Source organism: Lycium ferocissimum, chromosome 9, assembly GCF_029784015.1.
Source record: "Lycium ferocissimum isolate CSIRO_LF1 chromosome 9, AGI_CSIRO_Lferr_CH_V1, whole genome shotgun sequence".
Lineage (NCBI taxonomy): Eukaryota > Viridiplantae > Streptophyta > Magnoliopsida > Solanales > Solanaceae > Lycium > Lycium ferocissimum.
This window is the reverse complement of record NC_081350.1, coordinates 66,047,309-66,063,229: the sequence shown is the minus strand read 5'-3', so window position 1 is coordinate 66,063,229 and position 15,921 is coordinate 66,047,309. Positions and strand designations below refer to the sequence as shown.

Here is a 15,921-nt window from a genome sequence, read left to right as displayed (position 1 = left end):
TACTCAAGAATTCCTTGTAGTCTACTAACCCTAGCAAGACTCCTAACATATGGGTACCTTAATTCTTGCCTCTTGATCTTTGTTTTCTCTTGGGTTGGGGTGGAATATGCTTGGAGAAGGGTTTTGAGCTCTCAAGACTTGTGGAAGATGAAAAATGAAATAAATGAACAAAGGCCATCTATTTATACAAAACATAAAATTCAGCCCGATGGACTTATACTGACCACTTATACGGTCCGTATAAATGGACCGTATAACACCACCATGGGAAAGTCCCTTTCTGAAATAGGTCAAGTTATACGGACCCACTTATACGGACCGTATAAGTGGTCGTATAACACCACCAAGAAAATGAACCCTTCTGTGAAGGTCATGTTATACGGACCCTCCTTATACGGACCGTATAAATTTATACGGACCGTATAAGTGGCCGTATAACTCCCAGTTATGCGAAACTTCCTCTTGTTGATTCGTTTGACTTTCAATCCTCGTGGAACTTTCTTGGCACTTACATAATACTTCATTAACCATACAATAGGCCCTATAGCAGCCTCTCAAGACATCACCAAATAAATATTAGCTCAATTATGGCGAAAACCTTTTTGAAGACGACTTATATTTCACTTCCTTCAACAAACTATGTTGCACCCTATTTTTACCAAGGCTAAATAAAGCACAACTTATGGAGCTCTAAAATAATTAATTATGTACAGAGTCGCCACCTAGCATTTAAGGTATACTAGGGTACCTATAAATTATTAATATATGCAGCTTAACATGGTCTACGAAAATAAGTGAGATTCTAGGTAAGGGTTCAAATTATTCCGAAGGGAAGGTGTAAGGCATCCTTGAATCCACAAATGTGGTTCCCTACTGACCAATTTAACTATACGAGGATGTGTAAAAAGGGCTTGATTATTATTTATAAAAAAAGATTAATGAAATTTAGACTAAAGAATAACTAATATGACTATTCACGTAATAAAGGGTGTAAGTATTTACATATGTAGAAAATACGTATACATGATTATTTACGAGTGAACAAAGTGCACAATTATAGTGACTAACAATTTTGGCTTTACATGAATATATCATAAGGTATTTACTTAACAATGAACGATTTACCTTTGAATAAAAAAAGAAAGATTCAAAACATATGTGATATAATAATTATTTAAAAAAGTTATCTCGCAACTTAGGAGCTTGTGTGAAAAAAAGGTATAAGGAATGGACATGAAATTATTTTGCACTCAAGGTGAGTTAACTAATTTAACTAGCTAGGTATGTACGCCTAATCAATTAATTATGAGAGTACATTCTAAAGCCTAAATATTGAGGAAAATCACCTTATTTATTTACTTAAGTGTGCTAAGCTATTGAATTAAAACTCTAGCGAAACATGATAACTATAAGAATATTAGCTACGAAAAATAATAAGCGCCTAATATTAATTTATCTAAAACACATAAAATTTAAATCACTTAAGCAGATCATAAATAAATACCATCAACCTGCACCCTAGAAAAAGTAAAGTTTCACTATATTTTATGCTTGTAAGAATGTAAACAAAATATAAACAGAGAATTTAAGAAGCTATTTGAACTTCTTTTGAGTGTCATCTTCAAAAAGGTTAACTCCGGATACCTGCATGAGACTTAATAAAAATGTTAGTAAGAAAATAAATAACTATCGGATGAATAAAGAAATAATGAATAAACTTAAAATAAAAAACCCGTCTTTGTACATGGAAGGCCTTGGAAATCGACGGAAATTTCTTCATCGGCCATTTGGGTTTAGTATTTGCCCAAATAAGTTTAAATAAATGATAAAAAGAGTAAAAGTGCCAACGACAGTCCCATTAGCCGCCGGAGTATTATTTTCCGGGCACACAACCAACGGAAACTTACATAAAATAATGTAAAAACAGTCCAACAAATAGCAACAATGAAGTAGACCCGAATAGTAATGAAACATTGGAGCAACGAGAAGGCAATAAGAAATAATGCCAAGCAACTAGCATGCTTAAAATATCAACGGAAACAAAGTTTACCAAGAAACATATGTACGCCAATCAAAACAATCCATACAAAGAGAAAATAGTGAACAACATACAGCACTAAAGACGCAACCATTTGAAATAATTTTTATCACCACAAGTAAATAAATTGAATACCAAAGTGTGGTTCCAAGTATTTGGATGGGTTCTGCAACAAAGCAACAACAAAAGTAAAAAATATGAAAGAGGAAGAGGGGCGTCACTGTTGGTGGTGTTATTTCAATGGCAAATACACAAGATATGGGCAGATCTGGACTTTTATGGTGGTTCATCGGAGAAGAAAACTAAGGGCTGGACAGTGGCGTCTTCCGGTGAAGTAGCGACGAGGTAGAGAAAGGATGGAGTATAGGGTCTGTTTGATCGCTGCTCCATCGTGGCTGCTCCGGTTCACCGGAGCTGGAGCTCCTCGCCGGAGCAGTGGAGGGAGGAGAACGAAGGGGGAGAGGAAGCGGGGGTGTTTGGGCTGGTGGCTAGTTGCTGGCCGGAGAGAGGTGTGGCGGAGGGAGTAGAAGGGTGTGAATGGTGGTGGTGTTGTCATTGTGGTGGTGGAGCTCGCTGGTTGCAGCGATGGAGAAAAGGGAAGAGAGAGGAAAATAATGGTGTTGTAAGGAAAATAATGGTGTTGTATCTTCTGTTTGTCGGAGCAGCAGTGGCGATGGGAAGAGCAAAGGGAAAAATGGGGAAGGGCGGCGTGGTGGTGTTTCTGTTTGTGGAGGTGTGGTAGGAGTTCACCGGAGCTCGGAACTCCGGCGTGGAGGGGGTGGCGGCGGCTGAGAGAGAAGTGAGGAGAGGGAGAAAATGTTTGTTAGGGTTTTGTTTTGTTAGAAGAGAGAGAGAGAGAGTAAAAAATCTGAAAATTAAGTGTGTGTGTGTGTGTGATAGCATGCGTGTGGGAGGAAGGAGAGAACTGAGCATTTTTCATCTGCTCAAAAATCAAAGAAATCATGTGAGATTTGGGGAAAAAGAGGAAAAGTCAGAAAGTTAAAAACATGTGAACCCCGCAGAAAAGAAAAGAAAATGATGCCAAACCATTTGGACTTCACGTGTGTGTACAGAGAGAAAACAAAGAAAAAAAAGAAAGAATTATTTAGTTAAAAGTAATTTAAAAGGGAGCCAAAAATTTAGGAACATGTCTCCCCATTTTGGGGAGTAATGTGGTATAATCATGATAATTTGCACAAGATAAATTAAATATCGCTGAATTAGCTTTATTTGGGATAAACTCTTCCGATTTTTATGTATTGAGCGACAGTATTAAAATATGACTAATATACCTATAAGAATGAGAGTATTAATATACAATTAAAAAAATGTGAATAAAATGTGATTGATTTTTGTAATGTGCTGTAAAGAAATAAAAAATAATTATTTACTAAGATATAATTGCACTGTTGTGCTGTATCTGTACAGATGACTCTGAAAAAGTAATAATTATTTAAATTAATTCAAATGACGATAAATTGATAAAAATCCTAATATTTGCATAAATAAGGATAAGTATCAATAAATCGTATTAAAATTTAAAAATATGTAAAAAAGTTGCATTTCGTGCTATTTTTGTGCTGAGACGTTAATTTCAAAAAGGATGAGCCAAAATTGAGTGTCAACAAACTAAATTTCACATATTCGTACAACTTCAAAGTCTTATGGTATGCACCTTAAGATATCTAATACCTCCTTAATCTCGTAAGAACTTCATGTCCATCTTAAGCTCGCATTGGTCTACTTTCAAGGCAACAAATCCGGAATTTCCGAGGTGTAACACAACTACATGACCGAATACGAAACATGTATTCTCGGCCTCAAAATGACTTTGGACAAGAACATACAAATGTTATTGGTAATCAGAGATTCCGACTTGCTCATTAATCAAGTGAAAGGAAATTGGGCAACCTAGAATGAAAAAATACTACCATATGTAAACCTGGTACAGAGACTGTGCGAAAGATTCAAAAGCATTAATTTCAGGTGTACTCTGAGGGCTCAAAACTAGTTTGCTGACGCATTAGCTACAATAACCTCAATGATTTAGCACCCCGAGAGTACCCACATTGATCCGCTAGAGATCACTCTGAAAGAAGATCAAGCTCACTGCACTCACGTTGAGGCCGAACCAGATGGCAAACCATGTTACGCGGACATCAAGGCATACCTGGTGAAAGGAGAGTATCCTCCAGAAAGATCAGCAAATCAGAAGAAAACCATCAGCAGACTAGCCAACGGATTCTTCCTGAACAAAGAAGTGTTGTACAAAAGAACACCTGACCTCGGGTTAATCAGATGTGTGGATGTCGAAGAGGCTACAAAATTGCTGAAAGAGGTACACGCAGAGGCATGCGGACCCTACATGAATGGATTCATCCTGGCCAAGAAGATGTTGAGGACAGGATACTACTGGATGACCATGGAGCATGACTCCTGCAAATTTGTGCAAAAATGCCATCAATGCCAGATACATGGAGACTTAATCAGGGTTCCTCCAATAGAACTACATGCAATGAGCTCACCTTGGCCATTCGTGACATGGGGAATGGACGTCATCGGACCCATCAAGCCACTGGCATCAAATGGATATCGCTTCATCTTAGTCGCCGTCGGCTACTTCACCAAATGGGTGGAAGCAACTTCTTACAAGTTAGTAACCAAAAAAGTCATGGCTGAATTCATCAAGAACAATCTCATATGCTGCTTTGGTGTGACCGAGTTCATTATTACGGACAATGGAGCCAATCTGAACAGCCATCTGATGAAAGACGTCTGTGAAAAATTCAAGATAACTTACAGGAACTCTACCGCCTACTGGCCACAGATGAATGGAGCCGTAGAGGCTGCCAATAAGAACATTAAGAGAATCTTGAGAAAGATGATCGACAATAACAAGAATTGGCACGAACAGCTGCCTTATGATTTTTTGGGGTACAGAATGACAACCCGAACATCTACCGGAGCAACCCCGTATCTTCTGGTCTACCGCACAAAAGCGGTCATCCCCGCCGAAGTAGAAGTCCCATCATTGAGAATTATCTAAGAAGCGATACTGAACGACACAGAATGGGTCAGAAACCGCTACGAACAACTGGCCATGATCGACGAAAAAAGAATGGTGGCAGTATGTCATAAACAGCTATACAGACAAAGAATGTCTCGAGCTTTTGACAAACCGGTCAGAGCCTAACTTTTCCAAATTGGACAGCTCGTACTCAAGCGAGTCTTCCCCCACCAAAAAGAATACAAAGGAAAGTTTGCGCCAAACTGGCAGGGATCATATATGGTCAGAAAAGTACTCTCAGGAGGAGCCGTGGTCCTAGCCGAGATGGATGGACAAGAATGGCCCAAAGCCATTAATGCAGACGCACTCAAGAGATACAACGTCTGAGATTTCATTTGTTTGTAATCACTTTATTATTTCCTTGTAATCGTATCTTTTGCTTGTAATCGTACTTTTGTAATAAAATAGGGAAAAATAATCATCTGTGTAATAAACTACGCAATGACCTGACTTCCCCACAGTGGGTTACGTACGCAGTCCATGTCGAACTCGGTCGCATTATTATTAAAAACCAAAAACTCAATTACTTTATTTTGAACTACATTTGACCTGAATTCTGCGACATGATACGCAGGCGCTTTCGAGCTCGGTCGTCACAAAAGAAAAACCCAAGAAACCCTTAGGAAAACTCAGAGACATGAAGTCAGAAGAAATCAGCAAGATCAGAATATAAGGATCAACGCAAGAGTCCACCAACGTCAACCCTACACTGGGCTAAATTTTTGAGGAGACCTCAAGAATTCCTATCAAAAGCGACTAGCAAAAGGATGAGAAGCCCAAACCGTACACTGGGGCAGAATTTTTGAGGTTTTGAGGGAACCTCAAAAATCCTGCACAACAAAACGATTCAAGAATCAATCAAAGCAAGACCTGAAACTGGGGTAAATTTTTTGAGAAAGATCTCAAAAATTCCACTAGTCCAAGAACACGGCAACGAGACCTCTCGGAAGACCTCATTTGGAAAAAACACACGTCATGACAACCAAAACGAAAACAAAGATTTTCAAAGAAAACAACACATATTTTATACCTTTACTTTTAGATTTTCAAAATTAGTATAAGTTCGCTCTAAAGCCATCTCTCGAAATACCGAGTCCAAGAGGATTCAGAGGAGCATCAAGAGAAGACACCAGACGGGAGGACAACGACGCTAATTGGCCTCTTAGGAAACTAACTATTTTTTTGTGGATGCAGGTTTTTAAACAGAAAGGCGGATAAGTCATCAACCGGCTTACCCGCAACAAAGCAAAAGACAAAACTCAACCAGACATCAAGTGGCCAAAAGGAAAATAGCATCTCTGACCACGAAGGTCATGAAACAAAGGAAAAGAGCATCTCTGACCACGAGGGTCATGAAACGAATGGACAAAGACATATTCGACCAAAAAGTGGGTCACGAAATGAGTAAAAAAGACATATTCGACCAAAAGGGTTAACAAAACAAATGAATGGAAAAGACGTCTCTGAACACAAGGGTCATACAAAGAATGAACAATGACGACATATCTGACCACAAGAGTTACACAAATAACAAATGACAAAGACATATTCGACCAAAAGGTTCATGACAAAGACGAAAGGAAATATCCGACCACAAGGGTCACAGCCAATACAATGAATGAAAGAAAGATTATCCAGTCGCAAGGGCCATTTCTATCATCTGCATGCCAAAAGGGCCATTCATACAAACTGCCTAAAGGGCCATTCATTCATACAAACATCGCTGCGGGGGCCATTCATACAAATTGCCAAAAGGGCCATTCATACAAACTGCCAAAAGGGCCATTCATATCAAACTGCCAAAAGAGCCATTCATACAAACTGCCAAAAGGGCCAATTATATCAAATAGCCAAAAGGGCCATTCATTCATACAAACAACCAAAAGGGCCATTCACTCATACAAACAGCCAAAAGTGCCATTCATTCAAACTGCCACAAGGGCCATTCATTCATAAAAATTGCCACGAGGGCCATTCATACGAACAACCACAAAGGCCATTTACACAAACAAGCAACAACCACAAAGGCTATTTATCAAAGAAACATGATTACACCACGAGGAATATCTGCAATATTGTCAAAATCAGGAAACAAGTACACAGCGGCCAGAAGGAGTCGGCTCACTGAACCAGATCCGGATGATTGCGGAGCAAACATAGAACTTTTTCTTACGCAGCCGGTCAAGATTGAGTGCCATGAGAGTCATGCTCTCCGGCTAAGATTTGGAAGCCATCTGATCTTAATCTTAGCCATAATTTTGTTTGTTATTTACTTTCTTTACTAAAAACCGCGAACGATCGGGTACACACCGGGAAATCTGAGGATATTCCCGCATAAGGGACATACTCTTCCCCAGCGAGTCGAACTACATGGGACCTGATTTCCCGAAACTAGGGATATGTAAGCGCGCTCAACACCAGAGAGTCGATCATAATCTAACAACCGTCCAGAGAAATATCAGTCACAACATTGGAGATCTCAGGACTTTCCCTTCAAATCACTTAAAGTCCTTAGTTAAGTCGAACTACGAGTGACCTGAATTCTCGTAGAGCCCGAGATATGTAGGAAGCCCAGAAACCAGGGTCAGGCCACATATTTGAAAACTACATAAAATGAGAGGTAGGATGAGTAGGGTCAGCCAAAAATTAGGGTTAGTCAAATTTCGTTGCTCGGGGATGGTCTTAGCATCCCCGAACACTGAAGGGGCTGTTATTGACACCTAATTTTTGACCTCCCATAATTTATTTTAATTACCCAGAGTCCTTGGATATTAAACGGAGTGAAATAGTTATGTTTAGAAGTCAAAATGATTTTATAAAATTATTTAGCTAATACGTTACCATTCTTATTTGGTAAAATAATTTCTATGATGTCATAAATCTTTATGAAATTAATTTGCTAAATTTAACCAAGAGAAGAAAATTCACAACAATTATTTAATTGTTTAAATTATCAAAGAAATCAATTAGTAAGTATTTTATTCTTTTTAATTCAAGGAATTTTATTAATTAAATAAATTAATCGTTTTACCCCTCAACTCTTAATTTCCCCATTTTTATTAGGATTTTACCATAATTAATTAAATGCTTAATTGTGGTTAATTCCCTAAAAATTGTTTACTACAAAATTGATAGTGGTTACAATTGAAATGGTCAATTTTGACGTTAATTGAAAGTCAATCTTGTGGTTTGACCTAATTGAGGCCATTATTGCAAAAATAACCTTTAAATTGCCTGTGAAGTTTAATTGTGACCTTGTATGAAAAGGCCAAATACATTGGCGTGATTGATTAAGGGAATATTTGCAAAAATTACCCTTTACTTGTGTAACGAACCGTCCGATCGTTATTTAATACGTCGCGAACCCCTGTCCAATCCAGGTCTACGATCGTAAATAGCAAGCCCATGGGGTGTTTAAAGGTATAATAGTGGGAAAAATCAGTTTCGAAAAGAGTTAAAAATCATGGGCCCGGGGCAGGAAATGGACCGCTATAGTGGCCAAGGGACAGCTGCCGCGGTCCCGCTATAGCGAGACTTCGTTCGCCGCAGCTGATGTGGCGGGGCAGTAGATGCGTTTTTGATGCTCAGTTTATATTTCACCCTCCTTTTTAATAAAAGACTATCCAAGGCTACTATTAGGTTTCCACAAGAATCAAAACCCTTGACACCAAGAGAAGAGGCTTTTTCCAACATTCTCCACATCTATCCCCACAACTATCATTTCTCATGGATTCAGATAAGGGCTAGGAGAGCGAGTATTTCATGGAAATTCAAGTAGCTGTTCGTCATCAAGATAGGTTACGGTTTACTTGAGTTAGACTTTGATTAGTGAATCGTGTATGCATTTATAGTTGACAGGAGATTGCATGATTTGATCTTCGGACACGGAGTTTGGATGGATATGTTCGCAAGTTAACGGAAGTTATATGTAAATAGTAACTAGGGTAACAACGAGTGTTTTAATTGAGTGTTGAGTGCTACTATCGTGAGGTTTATCCGTTATGGGATAGGAAGTGATTATTTTCCATAGTTAAAAAGGGGTATTTAGTTGTTCAGAATATGTATTCCTAGGTATATTTGATTTTCGTATTTATTTTCAAGTATATTGAAATATTCATATAATTGGCATTCTTGATAACAAAGAGGATTGCATTGGGAGAATTGAAGGAAGGCATAATAGTGCTACGCCCATCAAGGGCATTATTCATGACATTGTTTTCATTCATTGGCATCATTGCATACATTGCATACATTGCAGGTGGTTATGAGGTAATACATAGAGCATAAAGTCTGAGTACGTGCCAGTTGTGTTATCCGGTTGTATGGCCGAGTTGGGTTGAATATGAGGTACTATTTGATAGCCAATCATTGGCAGTAATGTAAAGGTAAGTATATCTATATGATGTGGATCCGCGTCCGAGGTTCTTTCTGGAGCGAAGGATTTAAAGTTCGGGTCCAATGAGTATTCAGAACGAGTGGTACATGGGCACCATGGGTCCCCTGCAAGTCATGACTACTGAGCAATGACATCAGTTAGCATGTATGTACAGCGTGATTGGTCCCTTGCATCGCATTTGCATTGCATTACATTTCATACTACTATGTCCTTATGGTTGTGTACTGTCAGTCTGTTATATTACATTGTGCATCTCTTATGATTTTGTGGAAGTTGAGTTAGGTGGTGATCATTATGAAGGTAAGTGTAAGAAAAAATTACTAAGTAGTAAGTTTGTTCCATAGGTGCATCGTATTCTAGTAAGTGAACTGGATAGAAAAGCTCTACGGCTAAAAGTTAGGAATTAGATGTTAGTGTAAATGAGGAGATGAGACTTAATTAATTGCCTTAAGGGAACACGGAATAGGACTTCAATAAAGAGTCAGAAAACCAGTATTACTATGGGGATAAGAGAAGTGAACAACTGGGAGTCGGAGGGTAAGTTTGTGTCGGTGTAATAATGTATGTTGGGAGTTTTGACGGTCATTGACTTATCTGCTTATCTTATTGACTTTATATTGTGTTGCGTAAACTAATCTTAGTCGACCTATGATCCTTACCAGTACGTGTGGTGTACTGATACTACTCTTGCTACATCCTTTTTGGGTGTAGATATGTTGGAAGTTTAAGTTGCAGTTTCTTCGTGTGGATTACCAGGCATCTTCCTACAGCCTCGCTCATCTCACTCCAGGCGGAGGCTGTGTCATTTAAGTTTGTTCATCTTTGTGTAATAGGAGCTCTTATACCTGTCTAGACTAGATCTCGGGGATTTTTCAGTTTTCTTGTGTTAATAATAGAGTCTGTATGAGTATTTACTTTTAAATGTTTGATCATTAAGCATTTGTTATTAATAAAACTGGTAGAATATTAGGTTTATTGGTAAGGGTTCGCGTACTAGTTAGTAATATGATAGGTGCCCGCACGGCCCGTAATTTGGTGTCGTGACAGTTGGGATGCTTCACCTTCGGGACTAGTGTCTTCAAAAGGCTTTTGACGCCTTTCCACATTCTCATAAACAGCTTGTCCCTAGCCCGACTTTTCTTCTTTTCCTGATCTAAGTCCTCCCAGAGATCCACATGGGCCTGAGCCAATGATCCATAGGTGCCCTGCAAGGCATCCATAGTATCCGCTATAACGGTCTGGACATCCATATAGCTCTTCATCTGATCAGTAGTGAAATAGCCAGTATCGGCAGCACCACTAGATGACCGACCTCCATGGAAGGCCGTGCAAACCCCATCATGGCCGCCTTCACCGTAGCCATATTTGCTTTCATACGCTCCAAGGTACCCGGGGCCTGTGAATGACCACTCCCGTTACTGCCCTGCTGGCCATCGCTGTCCTCCTCATCGTCCGAGTCAACTCTCCTCCTCTTGCCCCTACCCTGTGCTCCCTTGGCCTTCAATGGGTCAAAAGGGACATCACACTCAACATCGTAGTCGTTAGGCTCCAAGAGCACCCCAAAGATTACGACATAGGTGGGTAATCAGGGAGAGAAACATCAAGCTCGGGCCAGCCATGGCCATAAAACTACATCACTCCTCAATCACCTGCATACCCACATTCACGGGCATGCCATCTAAGATGCAAGAAACTACAAAGGCCCAGGGGTAAGTGACATCAGTAGTATTGCTCGAAGGGCGAACCCATCGAGCAACGAGGTTCAACCACCTCTAAGTATCGGGAGTAAAATACCGGCTCTTAATGGCAGAACGGGTGACACCCCATGTAGTCTTCCTCCTCGAGGACTCCTTCACCAGCATCCTCACCTGCCGCAGTCCGTTCCCCTCATGGTCTTTGGCCCTAAGCTCAGCTTGTGAAGGGTTGGGCAACCTATGAACAGCGTTGATGGCCTCGACACCAACCTTTATGCTGACACCTCTAATAGTGATCTCCGGCTCTAGGGCAGTCCAATCTACAGTAGGGAGCATGGCGTAGAATTCCCTAACCCAGTTGTAGTTAATGTCTCCCAGCTCCTTGACTAGCGGACCCCAAAGTATGTGTTGTAAACATTGGTAGAACTTCGGGGCCAGCTCTTCCACCCGGTCCATAAAAAAGGCCCGCTCATGGAGCAGGCACTTAGTCTGCTATTCCATCTAACGCCTCCTGCAAGCATAAGAGGCAAACCTAGCATCTGTGAGGGGAGCTGGTGGTTGTTATTATTGTGGTTGTTGTTCTTGTTGATCTGGTTGTTGTTGCTGTGGATTCACCATAACAGAATGAGAGAGTTAGCCTGAAAAAAAGAAGACCGAGTTAGAATAATGTAGCACTAAGATTTAATAGTGTTAGGGCATGCATGAAGTAGTTGAAAAACCCAGATTTTTAATTCTGCCTCAGGCATAATTAATTGCCTTTAGGGAATACGGAATAGGACTTCAATGACTAGTCAGATAATCGATATTACTATGGGGATAAGAGAAGTCAACAACTGGAGTAGGAGGGTAATTTCATGTCGGTGTAATAATATATGTTGGGAGTTTTGACGGTTGTTGACTTATCTTATTGACTTTATATTGTGTTGCGTAAACTAATCTTAGTTGATCTATGATGCTTAGCAGTACGTGTGGTGTACTAATACTACTCTTGCTACATCCTTTTTGGGTGTAGATATGTTGCAGGTTTAAGTTGAAGTTTCTTCGTGTGGATTACTAGGCATCTTCCTACTGCCTCGCTTATCTCACTCCAGGTGGAGGTTGTGTCGTTTAATTTTTTTCATTTTTGTGTAATAGGAGCTCTTGTACCTGTCTAGACTAGATTCCGATGATTTTTTAGTTTTCTTGTGTCAATAACAGAGTCTGTATGAGTATTTACTTTTATAAGTTTGATCATTAAGCATTTGTTATTAATAAAACTGGTAGAATACTAGGTTGATTAGTAAGGGTTCGCGTACTAGTTAGTAATATGGTAGGCGCCCACACGGCCCTTAATTTGGGGTCGTGACAACTTGTTTGAATAGTTTTCAACTAATTAGGATTAAGGGTCTAAATTAATTAGTCTTTTCTTAATTATGATTATGTATTAAAATGAGTATCAAAATTGGGTACATATACGCATGTATACACGGATATATGTATACATGTATATCTCGTGTGTATAATGGAATGGCCCATCAACCTATTTAAAAGGAAATGGACTGAGTCCAGCCCAAACGAGCAAGACCCGGCCCAACTCCGTGTTAAAGGGGGTAACACCCCATACTCCCTTTCATTTTTTTCTCCACGCCAAACACACCCTACTCCCTCTCTCCTCCCTCTCCTTCACCAAACCCTAGCCGCCACCCCCTTCCCTTCTCACTCTTCTGAGGTGGATTGCCAGAAATGGTGAAAACGCAGAGTCCACTGTCTTTTCTCAGTACGTGCATGGTCGAATCAGGCCGTATTTATTACAAATAAGTGTCTCTCCACTCCTTTTCACCAAACACAACCTAAGAGGGGTAATTCTCACCCTTCTCTCTTTGATTTTCCATTTTTTTCGTCTGAATCAAGTACACAATACATTAATGACCTTTGTTTTGAACTTCTTCAACCCTCGAATCGCATTGGTTCTTCATGAACCAACCGGATCAAGGGAATAAGCTTAGAAATCATGCATTCAGTTCAATTTTGGGACGATATGAGTCGTTCATTGTGAGAACCAAGTGTATTTTTTAGAACTTTCACTTGTCCCACATCGATTGGGGAATTAGTGTTTTGGTATTTTGGGGTCTTATAAATAGAACCCCATTTCATTGAATAATACAAGTTGGGAACACAGGGATACAACACCAAAAACCTAAGTTTTGAGCTTTCATACTCAAAATTGGGGTTCTTAGTCTAAAAGTTTCAACTTAGCCTCTTGGGTTGAGTTTTGAGTTCAAAATTTTAATTTACTTTGCTTTTGTGTGGCTGAGTTTGATTTTGGAAGCACAAAGGAGGCTCCAAGTCCATTCTTGCTCCGGTTGCACTCAAAAAAGGTAATTTCCTTATCACACCTTTTACCTTTTTTATGCTTTCATCTGCTTAGTTTTTTGCATGACGTCAGTTAGTATTAATGCTAATTTAGTTGTTTTTGTTGATATAGGCCTGTTAGTATAGAATTATGTTGGTTTGCATTTGTTTGCTTGGTTGTTAGCTTGGAAGAGATTGATATGGATCTATTGAATGATATAAACATGCCTAATCATATCTAGAAATGTTCATATATGCCTGGATACTCTTAACTATACTTGAACAGGATTGAATAGGTTTTTAAAAAAAGTCTTAAATGAATCTAAGCATGTCTCTTAAGCCTTAAACATGTCTAAGATAATCTAGAAGTGCTCAGCTAGGCCTGGACATATCTAGTTGAAGCTAAAATATGCAAACATGCTTGCATAGGCTTAAGTTTCGTTCAAAATTATTCAAATGTACTTAAAGTGGTTTTGTGAGGAAGGGTATACATGAATTTGCCTAGACTTTTGTATGAAACTGTGTTCGCAAACTAAGTATGAAAGGATTCCAAACCTAGTTAGAATTAATGGTAAAACATTGCTAGCTTTATCTTTAAGTTTTGAAACAGGTTTGCTACTTGATTGTATCCTAACTTGCTTAAGGTTTCAACTTGTTGTGCTAATAAAATTGGGAAAAGGTCTAGATGAGGCTCACAGTGTAGGCTTTTCGTGTTTCTGCTTTGTCTTGATCATTGAACAGTCCTGTCTGACTATAATAACTTTAGGCATGAATCTGTTATGCACCTCCCCTCAATAGATATATATCAGTGTTGGCCCAGGGCTTAGTTTATGTCGATGATGAGTTGACAGGACTACAAGTGTGTATATCATCCATGTAAATCACTTGACAATAGGGAGTCTTTTTAAAGGTGTCTTAAAGAGAGGTTGAGAGGGTCCAAGTTCAACTTGGGTCCTTAACATCTCTCCTCCAAATAAAAGGCACCATGACATGCCCTATGAGTCTGTGGGATAAATGTGATCAGATGTATGTTATTGGTCCTTCATACTTATCATTGAATCCAAAGGTTGCCATAAAATAAACTCATTAAGTGTCTTAATGATTTGTGAAAAGTAAGAACTGTCCATTTGATGATGCTAATCTCTTGGGGGAAAAATAGACCAAGTAGGAGCCTTAGTGTAATCTAAATTAAAAATGTTAATCACACAAGCCACTTAAGCTGTTTGAAATTCTGATGCCATTTCTTTCTTAAGACCTTGTCAAAACTACAAAGATAGTTTTTTTCCTGTTCAACCAAACTATGCATATGAAGGCCCATGTTGTTTGTGCACATATTCTGTTCTGTATCCTATTTACAAGTATTAGAATGAGCATTGGCTAGCTCTGTGGCATCTTCTATGCATTTGGACCTGTTCAGCCCTGTCCCCTTTCCCTTTGCGTCTTGTTGCTCAAACTAGAAGGATGCTATACTACTTGTTTCTGTTTCTGTCTGATTCTCAAACCTACTTGTGATAATAAGTGTGATATGCTTGATTTTCTTTAGCTCACATTACCTTGTTATGATTAGCATTGTTGACATCATGAATTGGGAACATATGTGGTTTGAAGTAATTTGTTGTAAGGATTGTTGGTTAGTTAAGGTAATGTGTAGGGTTACTGAGAGGACATACCAGTCCGATGGTGGTCTCCTTACTTGAATAGAACTGCTACTTGTGTGAAGTTGTGCATGCAATGAAGTGTGGATTGTCGGCCTAGTGCCGGTTTGGTTAGTTTGAGTCTGAGTCAGCCTTAGTGCAGGTTAAACATCATTGCTTGCAAATTTGGAAATAGGGTTAGGCGATTGATTGAATCGTAGTTCAAGGTCATGTTTTAAGGCTAGATATACATAAAATATACACTAGGTTAATGAGAAAGAGAAGGGATATACGTATGATATACACTTGGTATACATATCCTATGAGTATATCATTGGAGGAGAGAAAGGGAAGCAAATATTGAAGATCCGTTGAAGGCCCAACCATGGGTAAAAATGGTTAACTAGGGGCTTGGTATGCCCCTAGCCTAACTTATCTTTTACTTACATATTTTTATTTTGATATTGCATTGTATTTGTGTGTTTGTAAAACATTTGTATTTATTGGAATCCTTTACGGTTATGAACTAGTCGTCTTAGGCCAACGGTGCTTATGCCACTTAGAAGACTTTAAATCCCCAAACGATTTTTAAAAAAAAACCCGAATTTAGTATAATGATTTTTAAAACCTAAATGAATAACAAATAAAACAACTTTTGATACAAGTTCGAAACGGATACAAAGAAGTTTCAAAAACCACAAACATTATATCATTCCCCTAAGTTTTTGCAACAAAACAATTCATTCTGGAAAGATAAAACA

General features: G+C 39.1%; 1 long non-coding RNA gene across 1 annotated transcript in view; it reads left to right on the top strand.

The window, feature by feature from the left end:
* LOC132029445 (uncharacterized) overlaps window positions 1-15,686 on the top strand; it is a 28,775-nt gene extending 13,089 nt beyond the window's left edge. The window contains exon 2 of the long non-coding RNA XR_009407813.1: window positions 15,510-15,686. This is a non-coding gene — a long non-coding RNA (uncharacterized LOC132029445). The remainder of the gene's footprint in view (window positions 1-15,509) is intronic.
* The last annotated feature ends 235 nt before the right edge of the window (window positions 15,687-15,921 follow it).